Genomic DNA, 25,342 nt, shown 5'->3' on the forward strand with positions numbered 1-25,342 from the left:
TCCCAGCACAGTAGCAATTGTTTTATTTTTATTTTTACTTTTGTTTTAGCTCTTCTCCACTTGCTCTCGTTCTCTCCTCTGAACACTCACCCAGAACAACAAAAGTAGCAGGCTTATGTACTTGTTACCAGCTCCAAAATAACACTAATTAATCAATTTGGAGATGGTCACATTTTACATGCGTTTGTGGGATCGGGCTTCCCCATCCATGCTGCCAAACAATAACAAAAGATTGTTTTTTAAATAAATACAAAATACATTCAAATCATATCAATACATACTAATTTTAAATAAACATAAGACACAATTCACCCGTTCCCAAACAATATATTCTTTTAAATAATAATACATTCTCCCGTCACCAATAAATATCAAACAATACATACATTTACGAGCGGGGCTTTGCCCCGCTTCCTTTATGCGCATGGCTTTTCCACTCTGCCACACACATAATAAGAATATTCTAATAACATTATCACTTTGTACCTGGTTTACTGACCCAGCTTTTAGAATGATAGAGAAGGCACACCTGAGATGGCCTACAGTCTCCAACTCCACAAAGAGAATATCGTTACGTGGGTGAAGGTTTTGAAATGACTCTGCAGTTGAACAAATTTCCGAGAGGGGCCTCAAGTATGATTTTTAAAGCAGGTGACCTCAATCATACCAATTTGGCAATACAGTAAGTTAAAAAACAAAAAATGCTATAGTTGGATGTGTTGTGGAATTTCCACTTAACATGTTATATAAGGTCACAGATCCACCAATAGTGTGATTTGGGGGAGCAGGTTGGCTATCATATTGCGTTTTTATTTGCAAAAAATCATGTTTTCGTGTTGGCTGGTAGGCTTCAGATATATCAGAAATTTTGTTTTTTCAGTATTGATTTTTGATCAGACATGGTTTATAAAATTATTCTGACTTTGTAAATCAGATTTAGGAACAGCTGTCCCACATTAGAATAGAGCGTACTTCTAAAGTTCGGTGGATTTCTCCGATCAGCCAAGGCAGTAAAGTTTTATGAGGAAGACTCACCCTAAATCCTGTTGCGCACCACCACCACTTCCAAATTTATATGGTTCAGTAATAGTGGGTCATATATTCATATATTCAGCAGAAATAACCTTCTGATTACAAGGTTTTGTATTATCCAACCACATTCTGCTGCCAGGGTTTAGTGCGGATTGACGGGTTGCAGTAAAATTCTACATCAAATGCAGGTAGAATCCCCCTGTACTAGAACACAGTGTTTGATGTCGCAGTCCCACAACTTCCAAGATTGAATAGATGACTTTTATTTCTGAACAAGGGGGATTTAGACCTAAATCAGGAGAAGGGAAGGTTATGACATATGTAAACTCCAAGGAATGGTTTCTGGTAAGAGGTAACTTCACAGATCAGTGTCAATTATTCAATGAACCCTCTCATATCACATGATCATAATTGTTGAACACATGGCTTTAAATGGACGGAAGTGCGTTTGAGGTTGCAACCCATTAACACTTATATGAATGACATTTTGGAACATTAATAAATAGTTTATTAATGTTCTAAAAAAAAAGTGTTAAACACAATTACAAAAATTACAAAACAGCATGCTTTAAAACAGTGGTGCTTAGTCAATCCATATGACTATTTTCTATAGTCTATTTTTTCTATTTTCTTTAAGGTGTTTAAATGTTTATAGCATATAACAGTAAAGACTAAGGCACACTCCCATACTCTGGCACCTTAAAAAATATTTTTTTACAGTTGTGTGTAAACTGATCTCATGCAGTTGCCAGTTGCTCCATTAACATTTCAGCTTTTGGGCCCACCCACAAAGTCAAGGACCTTCACATTGGTCATTAACGCTTCAATTGTGATTAGGTTAAAGTGATTGTTAATAGATCTTAACATGTGGTGACATGTGAGTAAAAATCCCTAAGGGACATGATTAACCACATGCGTTTATAATCGTTTTAATGCTCAAACTGCAGCTGAAAGACTGAAGCAATACACCAAAGGGGAAAACTTCTATACCCATAAACAATCATCGATGTAATTTGCCTAACCCCTGGTTTCTCTCAAATTTTAATGCCACCTTACCAATACATCCCACATACTACTAAAATGACAGAGCATGTCTCTGTTCCCAAACTACTGAAATGGAGTCGAGAGGACAGCATGACCAGTAGGTGTCACTGTGTACAGGCCTCATTCCATTTCTTTTCTTGTTACTATGGAGTGCAAGGGCAAATTCAGTGCTCCCTATGGGTCCTCAGCCAAAATCAACAACTGAGCGAGACCATGATTTGATTCTACATGCTTCTGCTCGCTGATTCACTCTGCGCTCCACACGGCAATGCCTGTACTAAGTGAGCCACTCTGAAAGGTAGGCGGTTTTGATAGATTTCCCTACCAGTAATACATTTTGATAGAGTTAACATTCTGGTTGTCCTCGGATGCCTGTAATAAACAAAAGATAACCAAACAAAAAGTTAAAGCTGTTGAAAGATTGTTTTTCTTTTTTGATGGCTGTTATCCTGCTGCTAAAAGCAACATGTCAAAGAGTGTAATGGAATATAATGGTTCTGGGGATATTTCTGAAAGCTAGACTGATTGGAATTGGAGGTCAGTCTCCCCATGTGTGAATGAGGTGCAAGGTGACTATATACAGTAGATGAGTCTTTGAGAAAGTATAAAAAGGGTAATTCAAAGTTCACAGCGATGTGCTAGCTCCTGGAAGTGGCCCTAGTTCCCAGCACAAACTTTGACAAACTCTTTTTATGTGCTAAAGTCTGGGGGTTACTTTTTTACAGCACTTTCCCTTTTCATTTAATCTAGCGTCCCCTTAGACTGCAGTATGCAATGGCGCTGCATTACGGGCAATATTATACAGTAATGGGTTCAATGCTTTAAATCAGGGGTTCCCAAAGTTTTGTTCAAGGAGGGACGCTTAACAGGTGAGACATTGGGTGTTGGGCTGCATAATAAAATTTTCCTATAATAAAACCCCAGAATGTGCAGTAAATGTAACATACCTTTATAGATAGATGTACATCTTTTCGGCTGCATTTTTTTTTTTTTTTGGTTTCTGTAATTTTTTTTTTTTCATTTAGATTAGATTTTTATCATGTTTGTATTTATACTTTATTGGTTGGTTTCACAGATCCAGATTAGCACTAATCTTGGTTTACCTTACCTAAATTAACGCTAATCAGGATGTGTGAAACCAGCCATGTATGTGTATGTTTATGGGGACATCCTAAAAGCTTACTGTGGCTTAATGTGCTTAAATGGAAAACAAATGCTTACAAACTTTGCAGAGATAATGTTTAACACTTCCCAATACTATCCTAAAATAAGTTGTGGTATTCATTAACATTATAACGTAAAGCCCTAAAAAAAAAACTGGCAATGTGAACTGCTCAATGTGAAAAGAGCAGAATGTGCAAAATGAAGTTATTCATTGTTTATCCCGATTTACTGGCAACTATTGGGATTCCTTATTTAAAAAAAATTGCATACAAATGTTTTCAAATTAAAATAGAAAATATAAAAATGCCTTTTTTCAGTCATCTGAATTTATTACAAACCACTGCCAAAATAAATAAATCCAGAACACTGTATAACACCATCAACACGACTCCCCATTTTTATCCACACAGTTTAATTAGAAAAGTATGATTTTTTTTACGATAGTATTGGGAAGTGTTAAGCATGATATCTGCAAAGTTTGTAAGCATTTGTTTTGTATTTCAACACATTAACCCACATTACACAAGGTTCATAAGCAGGTTATTTTTAGGGCTTAACTTAGTTATTATAGTGTGCATGTTTAGGAAACCCACAATTAATTTGTATTATTAGACATCAAGGAACTTACCTGTTTTCTGCTAAAGTAGGATTCATGCAGATGCCTTTTTTCGGCGATTATTTGGTACAGCATCATTGCTTGCTCCGCTCTACATGTGCCTTGTTTTCATGTTCTTTAAAGCTACAGTAGCGCGTGCTGTGATGTGTGCTGCTTGCACCGATATCTGAGTGGGCAACTTTTTTTTTTTTAGATTTCAACAAACTAAACCCCAAAGTTTTGCACTCTACTGACTTTAGCTTTTAGAATTTAAAAAAATTAAATATTTGTCACCCAACTTCATTGGAAAAATTCATTCCAAGCTAAATTGTGATTTTAAATTGAAAGATCTCTCTCTCTCTCTCTCTCTCTCTCTCTCTCTCTCTCTCTCTCGTGGAGGATTGTGGGAAGGGCTTGCAGAGAGGTGGAACGCCGGTGCGGTAGGACCGGGAAATTTAAAACTTTATTTAGTTATCTATATATCTATTTATTTATTTTTATTTATTTATTTTGTTTGTTTGTTTGTTTGTTTGTTTGATAGTTACTTAGTTGTTCTTTTTGTGTGTTTGTTTGTTCGTAGGTTAGTGGTGTGTGTGTGTTTGTTTGTTTGTTTGTTTGTAGGGTGTTTGGAGATCCCGTTATGGGGTCTCGTTCAGGAGGGCTGGGGGCTCTCACCCGCCGACACGGGGTCCGTTGCCTGCCTGACCCCGGGGTTTCGGTGGAGGAGTGCCTGCTGGCAGTAGGAGAGGTGGTGGGGTTTGAGAATATTATGTCGGCGTCAAGAATGAATAAAGCGCTGGTAATATTTTTAGTGGAGGTGTCTCTGGTACACAAGCTGGTAGAGGAAGGATTTACAGTAAAAGGTGAATTTGTTCAGGTTTCCCCTCTAGTAACCCCGGTTACGAAAGTTATTATTTCTAATGTGCCTCCGTTTTTAAAAAATGAGCAATTAGAAAAGAATTTAGCTCGTTTTGGTAAACTGGTGTCCCCGATTAAGGGAATCCCGCTGGGGTGCAAAAATAACAGTGTTAGGCACGTCATGTCGTTTAGAAGGCAGGCGTTTGTCTTACTAAATGATCCTAATCAAGTCATTAATGTTGCCTGGAATTTTAACGTGGAAGGGATGAATTGTGTAGTTTTTGTCAGTTCGGAGACGATGAGGTGTTTTTACTGTGGAGAACAGGGACACCAGAGGAAAGCCTGCCCGAGAAAGGAGGCTAGAGCGGAGACAGGGCAGGATCAGGGCGATGCTGGCGGGGAGGAAGTCGGGGGTGTTGGGGGTGAGCGGGAGGAAGAGTCGGCTCCTGCACCGCAGCCGCAGAGCGAGCCCGTGCTGACCGAGGAGGGGGCGATCCAGAAGGAAACCGGAGCAGAACCACCAACACCACGGCCTCGCACAAAGAGACCCAGCCGCAGCCTGTCACTGACGGGTTCGGAGGATAATACCGCTACTACTGAGAATGGTGAAGAATCATTCAAGGTAGTAGCGAAAAAGACACGATTTCAACGGAAGGCTGCAGAGCTGCCGGATGGCAGAGCGCAGCCAGTGCAGAACTCCGAACCCGTGCAGACAGGGAGACTGCGGGCTCCAGGCGGGGCGTCAGTCCCTCCCAACGCGGAGGAAGAGAGCACAGCGCAGGGTGAGCCGGGCGCGGTGCAAGACTCTCCACTTGCTGAATCTCAGCCGCCTGAAATAGTGACGGCTGTGGCAGAGACCGGTGTCGAGGAGTCGGAGGGAGCTGCGGAGGAGCGGATTCTCGGGGGCGAGCGAGAGGACAGCGCGGATGAGATGGAGGGGGAGCTCTCTGACTCCTCGCTTATCTCAGACATCCCTGATAGCCAACCCGTCAGTAAGAAAAAGTTATACACGCTTGAGCAGGTAAATGATTTTATGATAGAAACAAAAGGGAAAAGGGGAGTAGAAATAGAGAGTTTTTTCCCTGATCTAAGGTTATTTCTCCACTCCGCTCACGTTATAACAAGGAAAGCCACAATAGAAGAATTTGATCAGCCAAAACGTTATAGATTAAAAAAAATTGTTCAGAAAATTAAAAAGGATCTTAAAAGTGGTTCAAAATCTCTTGTTTAAAAATGGCTGTGTTTTATGAAACTTCTTTTATTACTTGTTTTAGTGTGTTAGTTTTTTTAGCTATGATGGAAAGGTGCGTTTTTATTTCTTTTAATCTAAACGGCTGCAGACAGTCTTTTAAGAGGGCGCAGCTAGTCGAGTTTTTAGAGCAGAAGCAGGCGGGGGTGGTGTTTCTGCAGGAAACGCACTCGGATCAGGAGAATGAGGAGGCGTGGCGAGCGGAGTGGAAGGGGCTGTGCGTGATGAGTCACGGCGCTAGTACTAGTGCAGGAGTAGCCGTGCTTTTTAAACCCAGCCTGGGGGCAGTTTTACTAGATATGGATGAAATCGAGAAAGGGAGGATTTTAAAAGTAAGAGCTAGGCTGGGCAGTACAGTGTATGTTTTTATTAATATTTATGCCCCCAATAGAGGGGGGGAACGAATTTTATTTTTTAAGAAATTAAAGCAAGCTCTTTTTAATATTAATAATAATGATGTGGTGGTAGTAGGAGGAGATTTTAATTGTACTGTTAATTTTAATATTGATAGAAATAATGATGAACCACACCCTCAGTCCTCCAGAGAGTTGGCTGCATTGTTAGAGTCCAGTGACCTGGTTGACATATGGAGATGCCTGCACCCCAGTTCAAGACAATACACCTGGTCTCAGTATCACACAGACTGTGTATATAGAGCAAGACTAGACCGGTTTTATACTTCTAAAAACGATTTAAATAAATTTATCAAAGCAAGAATCATCCCCAGTAGTCTCTCTGACCACCACTGTCTATTAATTACAGTAATAATTCAATCAGAACCCCACAGAGCATCTTACTGGCATTTCAATGTAAAATTATTACAAGATGTAAAATTTAAGCAACAATTCAAACTTTTTTGGATAATTTGGAAAAAAGAAAAAGCACAATATAAAGATTTAAGACAGTGGTGGGACATTGGCAAAATACAAATCAAATGTTTTTGTCAACAATATACTATAAATGCAACCAGGTCACTGAACACAGCCGTGAGAGAACTGGAGTCCAAAATCCTCCTCCTAGAGGAAAGTTTAAATTCAGAATTTAAAGAACAGACCCTGGAGAACCTAAAGGAGCAGAAAATCGCGCTGGGGAGCTTGCTGAAGGAAAGAGTGAAGGGGGCGATTGTGCGTTCCAGATTCATGGAGTTGAGAGACATGGATGCCCCCACTAGTTTCTTCTTCAACCTGGAGAGGAAGAGAGCGGACAGTAGACAGCTGTGTTGTATCAGGACTCCTGGTGGGAAAGAACTGCACACCCGGGAGGAAATCAGCAGAGAGGCGGTGCGTTTTTACAAGGAACTTTATAATAAAGAACTGTGCAACATAGAGGACACTGAGCGGCTGCTCCAGGGGTTACCCAGCCTCAGTGAGAAGGAGCAGATTCAGCTGGACGCACCGCTGACCCACCAGGAGATGACCGCCGCTGTCAAGCAGCTCTCCAGCGGAAAGGTTCCCGGGATCGATGGACTGCCAGCAGAATTTTATAATAATTTCTGGGATATAATGGGGGAGGATTTGCTCCAGGTTCTGAGAGAGAGCCTCAGCCACAAGGAACTGCCTCTTAGCTGCCGTAGGGCAGTGGTTACACTGCTGCCCAAGAAGGGAGACCTTTGCCAGCTTAAAAATTGGAGACCTGTGTCAATTTTATGTTCTGATTTAAAGATTTTATCCAAAACAATCGCTAATAGATTAAAAAGTGTTATTGGAACTGTAATACATATGGATCAAACATATTGTATACCGGGTCGCTCTATTTTTGATAACTTGTTTTTTATTCGAGATTTTTTAACTGTAAGTGATATTTGTGATTTTAATGTAGGAATGGTCTCCCTGGATCAAGAGAAGGCTTTCGACAGAGTCGACCACACCTACCTCTTTCATACACTGGAAGCCTTCGGGTTCGGTCCTGGTTTTATTTCTTATATTCGGCTTTTATATTCCAACATTTTTAGTATTTTAAAGATCAACAATGGGCTGAGTCAGCCCTTCCCAGTGTGCAGGGGTATAAGGCAGGGCTGTGCCCTGTCTGGTATGCTGTATTCACTGGTTATAGAGCCCCTGCTGCACCTGCTGAGGGTCAGGCTAGCTGGATGGACAGTGCCCTCCTCGCCCTCCACACCCTCCTCTGCCACAGTGAAGGTGTCTGCCTACGCAGACGATGTGACTGTGTTTGTGAGTGGGGATGCAGATGTCCAAGCGCTGCAGCAGACTCTAAATGAGTTCCAGAGAGCATCTTCTGCCAGAGTAAACTGGGCAAAATGTGACACCTTCCTGTCAGGCAGCTGGGATGAGGGCACCCCTCCTTTCCTGCCTGAGGGGCTGAAATGGAACAGAACAGGTATTAAAGTGTTGGGGGTGCACCTCGGAACAGAAAACTACATGAAAAAGAACTGGGAGGGTTTGTTGGACAGGGTGAGGGGGCGGCTGCAGAGGTGGAAGGGACTGCTGGCTCAACTGTCCTTCAAGGGCCGGGTGCTTGTTATTAATAATCTGGTGGCCTCTAGCTTGTGGCACAAGCTGGTATGCCTGGACCCACCCCAGGGCCTGGTGAAGGAGATCCAGAGAGTGTTGCTGGAGTTCTTTTGGAGCGGGAGACACAGTTTGAGGCCGGCAGTCCTCTACCTCCCTAGTGATGAGGGGGGGCAGGGGCTAGTCAGCATTGCCAGCAGGGTGGCAGCCTTCAGACTGCAGGCGGTTCAGAGACTCCTGTACACTGAGGAGGAGGCTCATTGGAAGAGGCTGGCCTGTTTCCTTCTCAATAGATTTGGGGGGCTGGGGTTAGGAAAACACCTGTTTTTAATTGAGAACACCAGTTTTAGTAAAGCAGGACTTCCTCCTTTTTATCAAAGTATTTTAAAAGCCTGGCAGCTGGTGAGGGTGGAAAGGGATGTGGAGTCCTTGACAGGGCAGGACCTGTTTGAGGAGCCCCTATTTTTTAATCCACTCTTTCCAGTTAAGTTCCTCCAGTCGATGACGCTCTGTGCCAGTTTTTTAAAAGCAGGTGTAACCAGGATGGTCCACCTGTTAAACCTTGAGCTCTCCTGCTGGCTAACTGCCTCCCAGCTAACTGCACAGCTAGGCTGGCACTCAGAGAGGCTTGCAGAAAGACTGATGGGTGAGTTGAGGGGCTGCCTCTCCCCGCGGCTCAAGGCAGTCCTGAGGGAGGAGTTGTCCAGAGGCACAGAGCAGAGACAGCTTTCCTTATTTCCAGGGATGATCGTGTCACCAGCAGTAGGTGAGGAAGGTGAGGGCGGTGGAGAGAATGGAGGGACTTTGCTTAAATTGCAGAATGTGGAGGAAATTATCTTTCACACAATGAATGGAAAACATATATACAAATTGTGTGTTAAAGCCACAGAGTATAGTAGGCTAAGGGGTCTGGTAGACTCTAAGTGGCGAGCTTACTTGGCTGTAGAGGAGGGGCACAGGCCGGTGTGGAGGGTGCTGTACAAGCCGCCTCTCGCCAAGAGAGTGGGGGACCTGCAGTGGAAGATTCTACACTGCATTGTGTCCACAGGCAGGTTTCTCCATAGAGTGGACCCCAGCATCAGTGAGCAGTGCGCTTTTTGCTCAGCAGAGGAAACTCTCTTTCATGCCTACAGTGAGTGTGAGAGGCTGCGGCCACTTTTTAATTTACTGCAGGGAATCCTGAATAATTTAGGGGTCGTTTTTAGTAAGGAGCTTTTTATTTTTGGGGTTCTATACAGTTTTAAAATGAAAAACAGGTGTGTTCTTATTATTTTTTTAATTGGACCGGCAAAATTGGCTATTTTAAAGACAAGGAAAAATCAACTCTCTGGTTCTGGACTGACCAGTTTAGTAGTTCAGTTCAGGGTGCTCGTGGTCAGCCAGATCAGAGTAGAGTTTGAGTATTTTAAACTGGTCAGTAACCTGGAGGACTTTCAGGAGAGGTGGTGTGTGGGAGGCGCCTTGTGTGCTGTGAGTGAGGAGGGGGAGCTCCAGTTTTTGTTCTAATTTTATTTAATTTTTGTTTTACAGTGTTTTATTTTGGCTTTTATCTGTTTTCAACAAAGAAAAAAACACTGTTTAATATTGATTTTTTTAATGATCCTTTTATTTTGTTTAAAATCTGTTTTTAAGGAGAACACGATGTATTTTAGGATTTTTTAAATTTTGCTCAGGCAGTAGGAATCTTAACTTTTGTTGTGTTTTACCTTTATTTGAATTTTAATGGATTTTATTTGGAATTTTTAAATAAAGGATCTTAAAAGTCAAAGTCTCTCTCTCTCTCTCTCTCTCTCTCTCTCTCTCTCTCATTACGATAGAGCCTACCCCTAAAAACACATCTATCACTCTGCCAAGACTGTCAGGAGGGCGTGGCATAGAGACAGACTCTGTAATGTGAATAAATGCATGGGTTTTGTTTATAATATCTATATCAAAAACAAGTTGTCAATGTAAAAAAACAAGTTAGAAAAACGCAACTGCTGTTTAAAGTGGTGATATCAAACACAAAAACCCAAGTTAGGAGAAGCAACTGGGGCAACCTTGTCAAACATCAAGCAAATAGGCACAATTGGAAAGGTGCTGGGGCCCAACATTCACACAATTGTTCCTTCTAACTTGGCTTCTTTTTTTAACACTAATCCGTGTTATTGAAAGAAACGATAATTTGAGTTGTATTTAACGTGGTGTATATAGTGTTTTGAGGACAAAGGACATTGAACATCAAAAACTAGGCACGGTAAGATGAATGGTCTTGCTTTTAGCTTAGTTTTGGTGCGAATAGCGTATATCGCGTTTTGAATCTAAATTCTTCATATATATATATATTGTATATTGTAGTAAAGCAGGGCTCAGTAACAGCAGTCTTGTATACCAATTGGTATCAGAATAATGGTAACACACACTGATGTCTCAGTTCAAACAGGGCAAGGCCTGGTTTTTTATTCTCTCCCTGTTTCCAGGTAGAGGGATTGTCAGTTTAAGTAGCAAAGTTTGGTACATAATACAGGTTTTCATATAACAACAGGGTTTTACAGCTGGCAGGGTAGTCCAAATGTTCCAAGTCCAACACAGGTGATCAAGATTTCACAGCACAATAACTCTCCTTGTCTCCACACACAAATACAGCAAAACAACCTTCTCCTCCAAACACACACCACCCCTTTGTGGCTATTCCTGCTCTACTTATACAGGTGGTTAGAGTTTAATTTCCCCATTAACAGATAATCACCACCCATTTACACATTTCCCAAGACACCTGTCTCTGGGCAGATTTCCCTGTCGACCATTTTGTGAACTGGTCTTGCCATTTTGTGTAATCGTCAGCCATTTTGTATGAGGGCACAATCCCAACAAAATGTCTGCCCTCAATTATCTCCCGTTGATTACTCTACCTCTATTGTTATCACAATATATATACAGACTGTGGAGCTGCATTTGTGCCATATAAAAATGTGAGAAATGTCATCCGTGTCTGTCCATCTGTCTATGGTTATTATTTTTATACAGTTCTACGGTTATGCACCATACAGCGCTGTGAACAAGGTTTATAATTTCTGCACTCTTAAGGATAGTTCATACACTAGTACAGGGTGGTCCGTCAGCCCCGTCAACTCACTCATATGTGTTCATGGGTTGCTTTGAGCACCCTTTGAGATATTCGGATCAGTGATGGAGGAAGTGGAAGGTGGGCCCCCTCCCCAAACCTTTTTTTTTTTTACTTTTTCTTTTTTAATTTAGTCATCTCCAATTTTTTTACCCTGGTTTTCTCCTCAATTTAGCGTGCTCAATTATTATCTGAATCCTCGGCTCATCGCTCGCAACCTCCTTGCCAACTCGAGGAATGGAGGCTGGAGTACGCGTCCTTCGAAACATGCTCCTGCAAATCTGTCATTTAATTCGCACTGCGGATCCACAGCAAGGCCACCAGACCTATAGCGCCGGAGGGCAACACAGATCAGGCGGCTCCACTGGAGATCCACGGGCACACTATCGGCCACAGGGGTCGCTGATGCGCAGTGAGCCATGGATTCCCCTGCCGACCTACAAATACAAATACAGTGGCTCTCAAAAGTATTCACCCCCCCTTAGACTTTTCCACATTTTATTGTGTTACAACATGGAATCAAAATGGATTTAATTAGGAGTTTTTGCCACTGATCAACACAAAAAAAGACCATAATGTCAAAGTGAAAAATAAAATCTACAAATTGTTCTAAATCAATTACAAATATAAAATAGAAAACAATTGCTTGCATAAGTATTCACCCCCTTTGCTATGACACACCTAAATAAGCTCTGATGCAACCAATTGTCTTTAGAAGTCACATAATTAGTTGAACAGAGTCCACCTGTGTGCAATTAAGGTGTTTCACATGATTTCAGGTTAAATACACCTGTCTCTGGGAGGTCCCACAGTTGGTTAGTACATTTCCTTACAAAAACTACATCATGAAGATGAAGGAACATTCAAACAAATCCAGAAGAAGGTTCTTCAAAAGTACCAATCAGGGGTAAGATATAAGAACATTTCCAAGGCATTGAATATCCCCCCCGGAGCACAGTAAAGTCCATTATTAACAAATGGAGAGAATATGGCACAAATGTGAATCTGTCTAGAACAGGCCGTCCTCAAAAACTGAGTATCCGGGCGAGAAGGGCACTAGTCAGGGAGGCCATCAAGAGGCCTATGTCAACTCTTTAAATGAGTTACAGTCTTCCACGGCTGAGCTAGGAGACACTGTGCATACGGCAACAATAGCCCGGGTGCTTCACAAAACTGGCCTTTATGGGAGAGTGGCAAAAAGAAAGCCATTGTTGACAAAAACGCACATCAAAGCAAGGCATGTGGGAGACTCTGAGACCAAGTGGAAGGAGATTCTTTTTGGCCTCAACGCTAAGTGCTATTTTTGGCGCAAGTCTAACAGCGCACATCATCCTGAGAACACCATCCCTACCGTGAAACATTGTGGTAGCAGCATCATGCTATGGGGATGTTTCTCTGCGTCAGGGCCTGGAAAGCTCATGAAGATAGAGGGGAAAATGGATGCTGCAAAGTACAGAGAAATCCTGGAGGAAAATCTGTTGAAGTCTGCAAGAGACCTGGGACTTGGGAGAAGAGTCATCTTCCAGCAGGATGATGACCCCAGACATATAGCCAGAGCCACACTGGATTGGCTTAAAAATTAAAAGGTCAATGTCCTGGAGTGGCCCAGTAAAAGCCTAGACCTCAATCCAATTGAGAATATGTGGAAAAAGTTGAAAATTGCTGTTCACCAAAGGTCCCCATCCAACTTGACGGTGCTTGAGCAATTTTGCATAAAAGAATGGGCAAAAATTGTAGTGTCCAGATGTGCAAAGCTGGTAGAGACAAATATTGACTCAAGGGGGTGAATACTTATGCAATCAATTATTTTCTGTTCTGTATTTGTAATTAATTTAGAACAATTTGTAGATTTTATTTTTCATTTTGACATTATGGACTTTTTTGTGTTGATCAGTGGCAAAAACTCCTAATTAAATCCATTTTGATTCCATGTTGTAACACAATAAAATGTGGAAAGGGGGTGAATACTTTTGAGAGCCGCTGTATGCCCTGTATACAGCTAATTTGATATGAATCAAATGCAAAGTTTGAACTGTACACATTTTTTTTCAGTACCAAACAATAATAATGAGAAAGTGTCTTCGAATTCAATTAGATAACTTCTCTGAGCACTTTGTCAGCTTTGTTCTTTGCTGGTCATAGGTGGGGATTTTATTTTATTTATTTATTTATTTTTGTTTACTTGGGTTGAGGAAATTAATAAGGACAATTAAATGGCATTCCTTTCTGAATGAACATTACATCTTTTCATCTGCAATCGGCAACACGATGGGGGAAAAACAGCTAGTATATTTACTTATTTACAGTAAATATATTTTTTAATACCATTTTGTCTGGTGAGGGGAATGGAGAGGAGCGGAATGAAAGAAAGAGCCGAGTGCAGCAAAGAAAGAGTGAAGCAGAACGGAAGATATTATTATGAGCGGTGAACGGAATTGTCAGAGCTTCGGTCCGCTCACATTCACTGAATACAACAGATGGTACAGATGGTAATTCTAAGTGATTTAGTTTTACTGCTGCAACATGGTGAAAACAGCAAAACTCTTGGAGCTGTATAGAGACACTCGATAGTTTCAAAGAAGTTTTTCTAACCTCTACGAGGAACTACCGTTCCCCTCAATACAGAAGCGTAATGTATTATAACACGTTTTAAAGGCATTAATTTGTCTGTTACAAAATTATAATTATACACATTATGCAATATTTTTTGTAGTATTCCTTAGGGGTCAAAAAGTCATAATAACAATGTTTTACACATTAATAATTTGTAAAGAATGTTATTATAGAACATTGGATTAACGCATTTGCCACTGAAAAAGCAGGTAATGTGAATATCGATATGAATAATTAATATGAAGCATTCTTAATGCTATAAATGTAATCCAATTTAAACTAAATCTGTGCATTTCAAACTTATTTTCTATATTACAAGTCAACATATTTAAATGGTCTAGCATATTTGCAGATTCTGTGAATTGAATCAATGCTACTAGCCCTGTGAGTGTCTATGTATCCCAGGTATTCTTAGTGGAGTTTCTACACACACTAATCATGTTATTTATGCATGTGCATATAGTACATTTGACATACTGTTCATGCTACACATTTCTAATATCGAGACACTTCATATGAAAATACAGTAATCTGTTGTGATTCTGCCTATCACATATCCGCCCTGACCGTTTATCTGCTATTATCAAGCTCTTCAACACAATGTGTGTGTGTGTGTAAGAGAGAGAGAGAGAGAGAGAGAGACTTTTGACTTTTAAGATCCTTTATTTAAATATTCCAAATAAAATCCATTAAAATTCAAATAAAGGTAAAAACAACAAAAGATTCCTACTGCTTGAACAAAATTTAAAAAATCCTAAAATACATCGTGTTCTCCTTAAAAACAGATTTTAAACAAAATAAAAGGATCATTAAAAAATCAATATTAACCAGTGTTTTTTTTTTTCTGTTGAAAACAGATAAAAGCCAAAATAAAACACTGTAAAACAAAAATTAAATAAAATTAGAACAAAAACTGGAGCTCCCCCTCCTCACTCACAGCACACAAGGCGCCTCCCACACACCACCTCTCCTGAAAGTCCTCCAGGTTACTGACCAGTTTAAAATACTCAAACTCTACTCTGATCTGGCTGACCACGAGCACCCTGAACTGAACCACTAAACTGGTCAGTCCAGAACCAGAGAGTTGATTTTTCCTTGTCTTTAAAATAGCCAATTTTGCCTGTCCAATTAAAAAATTAATAAGAACACACCTGTTTTTCATTTTAAAACTGTATAGAACCCCAAAAATAAAAAGCTCCTTACTAAAAACGACCCCTAAATTATTCAGGATTCCCTGCAGTAAATTAAAAAGTGGCCGCAGCCTCTCACACTCACTGTAGGCATGAAAGAGAGTTTCCTCTGCTGAGCAAAAAGCGCACTGCTCACTGATGCTGGGGTCCACTCTATGGAGAAACCTGCCTGTGGACACAATGCAGTGTAGAATCTTCCACTGCAGGTCCCCCACTCTCTTGGCGAGAGGCGGCTTGTACAGCACCCTCCACACCGGCCTGTGCCCCTCCTCTACAGCCAAGTAAGCTCGCCACTTAGAGTCTACCAGACCCCTTAGCCTACTATACTCTGTGGCTTTAACACACAATTTGTATATATGTTTTCCATTCATTGTGTGAAAGATAATTTCCTCCACATTCTGCAATTTAAGCAAAGTCCCTCCATTCTCTCCACCGCCCTCACCTTCCTCACCTACTGCTGGTGACACGATCATCCCTGGAAATAAGGAAAGCTGTCTCTGCTCTGTGCCTCTGGACAACTCCTCCCTCAGGACTGCCTTGAGCCGCGGGGAGAGGCAGCCCCTCAACTCACCCATCAGTCTTTCTGCAAGCCTCTCTGAGTGCCAGCCTAGCTGTGCAGTTAGCTGGGAGGCAGTTAGCCAGCAGGAGAGCTCAAGGTTTAACAGGTGGACCATCCTGGTTACACCTGCTTTTAAAAAACTGGCACAGAGCGTCATCGACTGGAGGAACTTAACTGGAAAGAGTGGATTAAAAAATAGGGGCTCCTCAAACAGGTCCTGCCCTGTCAAGGACTCCACATCCCTTTCCACCCTCACCAGCTGCCAGGCTTTTAAAATACTTTGATAAAAAGGAGGAAGTCCTGCTTTACTAAAACTGGTGTTCTCAATTAAAAACAGGTGTTTTCCTAACCCCAGCCCCCCAAATCTATTGAGAAGGAAACAGGCCAGCCTCTTCCAATGAGCCTCCTCCTCAGTGTACAGGAGTCTCTGAACCGCCTGCAGTCTGAAGGCTGCCACCCTGCTGGCAATGCTGACTAGCCCCTGCCCCCCCTCATCACTAGGGAGGTAGAGGACTGCCGGCCTCAAACTGTGTCTCCCGCTCCAAAAGAACTCCAGCAACACTCTCTGGATCTCCTTCACCAGGCCCTGGGGTGGGTCCAGGCATACCAGCTTGTGCCACAAGCTAGAGGCCACCAGATTATTAATAACAAGCACCCGGCCCTTGAAGGACAGTTGAGCCAGCAGTCCCTTCCACCTCTGCAGCCGCCCCCTCACCCTGTCCAACAAACCCTCCCAGTTCTTTTTCATGTAGTTTTCTGTTCCGAGGTGCACCCCCAACACTTTAATACCTGTTCTGTTCCATTTCAGCCCCTCAGGCAGGAAAGGAGGGGTGCCCTCATCCCAGCTGCCTGACAGGAAGGTGTCACATTTTGCCCAGTTTACTCTGGCAGAAGATGCTCTCTGGAACTCATTTAGAGTCTGCTGCAGCGCTTGGACATCTGCATCCCCACTCACAAACACAGTCACATCGTCTGCGTAGGCAGACACCTTCACTGTGGCAGAGGAGGGTGTGGAGGGCGAGGAGGGCACTGTCCATCCAGCTAGCCTGACCCTCAGCAGGTGCAGCAGGGGCTCTATAACCAGTGAATACAGCATACCAGACAGGGCACAGCCCTGCCTTATACCCCTGCACACTGGGAAGGGCTGACTCAGCCCATTGTTGATCTTTAAAATACTAAAAATGTTGGAATATAAAAGCCGAATATAAGAAATAAAACCAGGACCGAACCCGAAGGCTTCCAGTGTATGAAAGAGGTAGGTGTGGTCGACTCTGTCGAAAGCCTTCTCTTGATCCAGGGAGACCATTCCTACATTAAAATCACAAATATCACTTACAGTTAAAAAATCTCGAATAAAAAACAAGTTATCAAAAATAGAGCGACCCGGTATACAATATGTTTGATCCATATGTATTACAGTTCCAATAACACTTTTTAATCTATTAGCGATTGTTTTGGATAAAATCTTTAAATCAGAACATAAAATTGACACAGGTCTCCAATTTTTAAGCTGGCAAAGGTCTCCCTTCTTGGGCAGCAGTGTAACCACTGCCCTACGGCAGCTAAGAGGCAGTTCCTTGTGGCTGAGGCTCTCTCTCAGAACCTGGAGCAAATCCTCCCCCATTATATCCCAGAAATTATTATAAAATTCTGCTGGCAGTCCATCGATCCCGGGAACCTTTCCGCTGGAGAGCTGCTTGACAGCGGCGGTCATCTCCTGGTGGGTCAGCGGTGCGTCCAGCTGAATCTGCTCCTTCTCACTGAGGCTGGGTAACCCCTGGAGCAGCCGCTCAGTGTCCTCTATGTTGCACAGTTCTTTATTATAAAGTTCCTTGTAAAAACGCACCGCCTCTCTGCTGATTTCCTCCCGGGTGTGCAGTTCTTTCCCACCAGGAGTCCTGATACAGCACAGCTGTCTACTGTCCGCTCTCTTCCTCTCCAGGTTGAAGAAGAAACTAGTGGGGGCATCCATGTCTCTCAACTCCATGAATCTGGAACGCACAATCGCCCCCTTCACTCTTTCCTTCAGCAAGCTCCCCAGCGCGATTTTCTGCTCTTTTAGGTTCTCCAGGGTCTGTTCTTTAAATTCTGAATTTAAACTTTCCTCTAGGAGGAGGATTTTGGACTCCAGTTCTCTCACGGCTGTGTTCAGTGACCTGGTTGCATTTATAGTATATTGTTGACAAAAACATTTGATTTGTATTTTGCCAATGTCCCACCACTGTCTTAAATCTTTATATTGTGCTTTTTCTTTTTTCCAAATTATCCAAAAAAGTTTGAATTGTTGCTTAAATTTTACATCTTGTAATAATTTTACATTGAAATGCCAGTAAGATGCTCTGTGGGGTTCTGATTGAATTATTACTGTAATTAATAGACAGTGGTGGTCAGAGAGACTACTGGGGATGATTCTTGCTTTGATAAATTTATTTAAATCGTTTTTAGAAGTATAAAACCGGTCTAGTCTTGCTCTATATACACAGTCTGTGTGATACTGAGACCAGGTGTATTGTCTTGAACTGGGGTGCAGGCATCTCCATATGTCAACCAGGTCACTGGACTCTAACAATGCAGCCAACTCTCTGGAGGACTGAGGGTGTGGTTCATCATTATTTCTATCAATATTAAAATTAACAGTACAATTAAAATCTCCTCCTACTACCACCACATCATTATTATTAATATTAAAAAGAGCTTGCTTTAATTTCTTAAAAAATAAAATTCGTTCCCCCCCTCTATTGGGGGCATAAATATTAATAAAAACATACACTGTACTGCCCAGCCTAGCTCTTACTTTTAAAATCCTCCCTTTCTCGATTTCATCCATATCTAGTAAAACTGCCCCCAGGCTGGGTTTAAAAAGCACGGCTACTCCTGCACTAGTACTAGCGCCGTGACTCATCACGCACAGCCCCTTCCACTCCGCTCGCCACGCCTCCTCATTCTCCTGATCCGAGTGCGTTTCCTGCAGAAACACCACCCCCGCCTGCTTCTGCTCTAAAAACTCGACTAGCTGCGCCCTCTTAAAAGACTGTCTGCAGCCGTTTAGATTAAAAGAAATAAAAACGCACCTTTCCATCATAGCTAAAAAAACTAACACACTAAAACAAGTAATAAAAGAAGTTTCATAAAACACAGCCATTTTTAAACAAGAGATTTTGAACCACTTTTAAGATCCTTTTTAATTTTCTGAACAATTTTTTTTAATCTATAACGTTTTGGCTGATCAAATTCTTCTATTGTGGCTTTCCTTGTTATAACGTGAGCGGAGTGGAGAAATAACCTTAGATCAGGGAAAAAACTCTCTATTTCTACTCCCCTTTTCCCTTTTGTTTCTATCATAAAATCATTTACCTGCTCAAGCGTGTATAACTTTTTCTTACTGACGGGTTGGCTATCAGGGATGTCTGAGATAAGCGAGGAGTCAGAGAGCTCCCCCTCCATCTCATCCGCGCTGTCCTCTCGCTCGCCCCCGAGAATCCGTTCCTCCGCAGCTCCCTCCGACTCCTCGACACCGGTCTCTGCCACAGCCGTCACTATTTCAGGCGGCTGAGATTCAGCTAGCGGAGAGTCTTGCACCGCGCCTGGCTCACCCTGCGCTGTGCTCTCTTCCTCCGCGTTGGGAGGGACTGACGCCCCGCCTGGAGCCCGCAGTCTCCCTGTCTGCACGGGTTCGGAGTTCTGCACTGGCTGCGCTCTGCCATCCGGCAGCTCTGCAGCCTTCCGTTGAAATCGTGTCTTTTTCGCTACTACCTTGAATGATTCTTCACCATTCTCAGTAGTAGCGGTATTATCCTCCGAACCCGTCAGTGACAGGCTGCGGCTGGGTCTCTTTGTGCGAGGCCGTGGTGTTGGTGGTTCTGCTCCGGTTTCCTTCTGGATCGCCCCCTCCTCGGTCAGCACGGGCTCGCTCTGCGGCTGCGGTGCAGGAGCCGACTCTTCCTCCCGCTCACCCCCAACACCCCCGACTTCCTCCCCGCCAGCATCGCCCTGATCCTGCCCTGTCTCCGCTCTAGCCTCCTTTCTCGGGCAGGCTTTCCTCTGGTGTCCCTGTTCTCCACAGTAAAAACATCTCATCGTTTCGGAACTGACGAACACCACACAATTCATCCCTTCCACGTTAAAATTCCAGGCAACATTAATGACTTGATTAGGATCATTTAGTAAGACAAACGCCTGCCTTCTAAACGACATGACGTGCCTAACACTGTTATTTTTGCACCCCAGCGGGATTCCCTTAATCGGGGACACCAGTTTACCAAAACGAGCTAAATTCTTTTCTAATTGCTCATTTTTTAAAAACGGAGGCACAGAAATAATAACTTTCGTAACCGGGGTTACTAGAGGGGAAACCTGAACAAATTCACCTTTTACTGTAAATCCTTCCTCTACCAGCTTGTGTACCAGAGACACCTCCACTAAAAATATTACTAGCGCTTTATTCATTCTTGACGCCGACATAATATTTTCAAACCCCACCACCTCTCCTACTGCCAGCAGGCACTCCTCCACCGAAACCCCGGGGTCAGGCAGGCAACGTACCCCGTGTCGGCGGGTGAGAGCCCCCAGCCCTCCTGAACGAGACCCCATAACGGGATCTCCAAACACCCTACAAACAAACAAACAAACAAACACACACACACCACTAACCTACGAACAAACAAACACACAAAAAGAACAACTAAGTAACTATCAAACAAACAAAATAAATAAATAGATATATAGATAGATAAATAAAGTTTTAAATTTCCCGGTCCTACCGCAGCGGCGTTCCACCTCTCTGCAAGCCCTTCCCACAATCCTCCGCGAGAGAGAGAGAGAGAGAGAGAGAGAGAGAGAGAGAGAGAGAGAGAGAGAGAGAAAGAGGGCGTATAAACTTCAACCTTGATCTCCTGCCTGTCACTCAGCAGCGAATGAACGCACCCACACGGCAGACGGCTACCCTGTCACAAGTATTAATACCATGTATCTTTTTAAACAAGGGATTTACGGGAGTTCCCTAATACAAGCTGAATCTCAAAACAATCATTTTTTGATTATAGCAGTTGTTACAGCTGTGTATAATGGTATTTAAAACATTAATTTATGTTTCATTCATGTATTCATTTATCTGACTTTTTACATATCCACCAACCGTAGTCAGATAGGCGACTGACTACTGTACATTTCTGTAAAATTCGGGGATTAAATTTGCATGTCAGGGGGTCCCCAGTGTCTCACCTGGAAGAAGCGCAGCCGTGTGATGTGTAGGGTGAGTCAGACAGATAGGTTTGTGTCCTGGCTGTGCTTAGTAGGCCAGTATTCTCTGGGGACTCCAAAGGGAGAGTTAGATTGGCTCTGGCACTCTCATAGCGAACCATCCTCATTGTGCTACAGCGAACCCTGCTGGCCAGACTCCCAGTGAGCTCAAAGGCGGACACCTGCAGGGCTGGCCTTTGTTCTTTAGAGGTCAATAGCTCACTAACATCTGCTCTCAAGTTCCTGTGTGAAAAAGGAAGCTGGCTTGACGGTAGGATTGGAGGATGCGCATTGAACCTTCAGGTCTCCTGAGCCATGTGGGGAATTGCTTTGGTGAGGAGAAAAGCGATTGGGCATTCCAAATTGAGAGAAAATCTGGGAAAAATTATAATTGGACATTTCAAATGAAGTATTTACAAAAGATATGTGCACACACATACATTGGCATACAAATAAGAAAAACAAATACTATTATTTGTTGAAATTAATGGAAAAATGATGCACTTATAGACTGTTAAATTGGAATAAATTAATGTACCAGTACAAAATAATAACTCAACCATTATTATTACAGATAATTATTTACAGTACATAGCCCTTCTACATATGTATGTGCCTAGCAGAAATGTCAAGTTTCAAATAAATAAATAAAGGAGCTGCTAATACTCAATGACTGCTTTAGCTTTTTCCAAAAGGGTAAGGATGATTCTTGTTAAATCACCTCAGAGTTCTCCACAGGGTGTACAGGAAGCAGTGTCTGTTAGTGAAGGTCATCACACAACTCAGCAGAGGTTCTGTCCTCTCTTGGAGTGTGCAAATGAAGAGACCTAAGGCATGACTTCTGCACACACACAGTTTGAGTTATAATTCCTCCACTCATAAGAGCATCACAGAGAGGTGTAGTAAAGCCCAGTATAGCATGTGGGAAGGAAGCACTGGAAACTGTAAATGTAAGAGTGTGAACAAGCCCTGAAAATGTATTTTCTGTAGCATTTTATTTAGCTTGGAAACCCACCTTTACTACTGGTTCTATAGCAGGACGTTGATATGTACAGTCCTTGAGGAGTTCTAATACATTTGAACACTACAGTACTCTAGATGCAAAATATCCCAGTAAAACACATTACACCTTCATAACACATTCCTATCAGCAGGTTTTATAATCAATCAGAGTCCACTTTGTTTTATTCACAGTGCAAGCACAGGATCAATGAAATGGACTTGAAATACAGACTTAGATATAAGAACACAAGAAAGTTTACAAACGAGAGGAGGCCATTTGGCCCATCCTGCTCGTTTGGTTGTTAATTGATCCCAGAATCTCATCAAGCAGCTTCTTGAAGGATCCCAGGGTGTCAGCTTCAACAACATTTGTGATCCCTGGTCCTTGTTTCTTTTGTCAGGTCGAAAAAGTCGCTTGCGTCAATTGCAGCATAGTCTTCTTTGTTCAAGACTAAATAGATTTAATTCTTTTAGCCTGTCTGCATATGACATGCCTTTTAAACCTGGGATAATACTGGTCACTGTTCTTTGCACTCTTTCTAGAGCAGCAATATCGTTTTTCTAGCGAGGTGACCAGAACTGAACACAATATTCTAGATTAGGTCTTACTAATGCATTGTACAGTTTTAACATTACAAGACTTCTCACTATCCAAGTATTTGTTGGCATTTTTTATAACTTCCCCACATTGTCTAGATGAAGACATTTCTGAGTCAACATAAACTCTTAGATTTTTTTCATAGATTCGTTCTTTAATTTCAATACCCATGTGGTATTTATAGTGCTTATTTTTATTGCCTGCGTACAGTATCTTACACATATTCAACCACGGAATGATCTCTAAAACAGCAAGGTTCATACCAAGGAGAAAAAGGGGCATTTCAGAACAGAAAATAGGAGACACTTTTTTACACAGAGAATTGTGAGGGTCTGGAATCAACTCCCCAGTAATGTTGTTGAAGCTGACACCCTGGGATCCTTCAAGAAGCTGCTTGATGAGATTTTGGGATCAATAAGCTACTAACAACCAAACGAGCAAGATGGGCCGAATGGCCTCCTCTCGTTTGTAAACTTTCTTATGTTCTTATGTTCAATACCAGTAGAATTCAGACTTTTTTCTTTTTTTTTTAAGAAGAGCAGGAAATTAAAATACAAGAAAAAAAAACTGACAACCCTCACAAAGTCACACTTACATTTAGTGGGAGATATAAGGTATGGGGAAAAATAGATGTTTGTCTATTTTAACAACTATACAAATATATAAAATAACATATGTGTCAAAAATATTATCATTACAATGATATGTCTGTGTGATAATACATTTTAAACTAGTGGTTTTCAACCTTTTCATCTGAAGGACAAGTGTTCCAAGCAGGGACCATCAGGTATAGAGGCACTATGAGCAATCTTAAAATGGCCTCAAATAACACAGAGCCGCTGCTTTGGTTCACCAGCCATCACTGTGAAATCGTACTTCATAATTTCGACACTAACCTTAATGCTTTCCAGTACTTTATCGTTATTTCAACGGTATTAACAGATTTATGCTTCAGTGACTGGGGAATTACATTTTTAGAATGAAAACTTCTTATCAGTTGTAAACCTGTCCATACCACAGGTCTATTAAACCCCAATGCTTTGGGTTTGTATTGGTAGGCTTGCACAGGCTATTGGTATCACTGACTTCGGTAAAGCAACAATTGAATTGTTAGCATTGGGTGTTGCTCAGGGAGCAAGTGCAGGGGCTCCTCCCTAGTTAATCAAGCCAATCTATCAATTAAGCCAATCTATTAATTAACCTCCATATTTAAGCCCTAGGTCAAACACTCATTATCTGTCTGGTTTTGCATTTTCCACCTTCCTCCCCTCCTCCAAAACGAAGCACCACCTCTGCAACGGCCTCCTTCTGGGGGCAAGTGACGTTCGAGCTGACCTTGACCTCTGAGAGGAAGGTTCTCCAAGAGCCAGAGGGGACCAAAATCTCTCTATCATTCCAGGTTCACCCTGGAGGCAGCATACCTGCTCCCCATCCTTGGAGGCTGATCGGTTCGGTCACAGCTGAGAGGGGTCTCTCCTCTGAGAGAGTGGCTCTCCCTAAGCCAAGGGGAACCCCTGTATTCAACTAACAACTTGCTTTCCTTTATGCCAGTGTTTCTCTTTGGCCCCTTTGCATTTCCTGCTCTCTTTCAGAACTGTCACACGGCATGGCTCTGTTTCATAGGTCTGGCCGTGCTGATCTCCCGAAGCATAGGCATTCCTTGTTAGTCGAAGTGACTTCTAGTCTTCTCAATATATCCTCTGTCCTCTTAATTTTCCCCTTGGGGGAAGTAACGCTTGCATCTCAGCCTTGAAGACCGATTGGTTCGGTCTCATCTCCGTGAGCCAAGGGGAAAGCAATGTCATCTTCCAAAGCATGTCATCTCCTAAAGTCACAAGAACATAATTCCTATTTCAAATTTGCAGCCCTTGCTCCTGTTCCATGAATCTAACTTAATCTATTGAAGACAATGTCTGTATTAGAGGCTTTGCAATTCCTCAGGTCTCTGTTAAAGTACTATTGTTATTAGCATGGGCTGTTGTAAGACATTATACAACACACAGTGTGAAATATTAACATGCCCCCAGTAACTATGACCTCAATTACATCAACCCACGTACCTCCCAGACAGTGATACATATTCATATGCTGTATGTCTATAAATAACATTGACCCTGGGAATAAGATCGCCTCTTTCACTTACAATATGGTTTCCTTTTGTTTATGAATCATAATCAAACACAAATATTAAACAACTGCATCAACCCAGAGCTTTAACCCCCTAGCTTGACAATTTAAACACATCTACGTTTTATTAATCCATAAGGGCCCAATATACATTACTCAAGGGTTCTGGGACAGATGTATACATGCAGAACCTAATGGTCCCATTCTCAAATGCATGCATTATCTGTTTGTACAGTTTCTGTAATCATTATTGCAAAAAAAAAAAAAAAAAAAACATTTCATATTGTGAGCAAGGTGTCTAGTAAGAAATCCTTAACCCCCAGTGGGTCTGCATGCCAATCAAATGGATAACATGTTGACAATACTGCACTTTTATATCTCGGGTAGGTTGATGTAAACATTCTACGACAGGCCATTCAGTCCTGGGCTTCTCTCAAGTAGAGACTAGGCCATATGTTCTGAAATTGCCTGATGTTTGTTTTTTTTGTTTGTTTTTTGTAAT

The sequence above is a fragment of the Polyodon spathula genome, chromosome 21, assembly GCF_017654505.1.
Source record: "Polyodon spathula isolate WHYD16114869_AA chromosome 21, ASM1765450v1, whole genome shotgun sequence".
NCBI lineage: Eukaryota > Metazoa > Chordata > Actinopteri > Acipenseriformes > Polyodontidae > Polyodon > Polyodon spathula.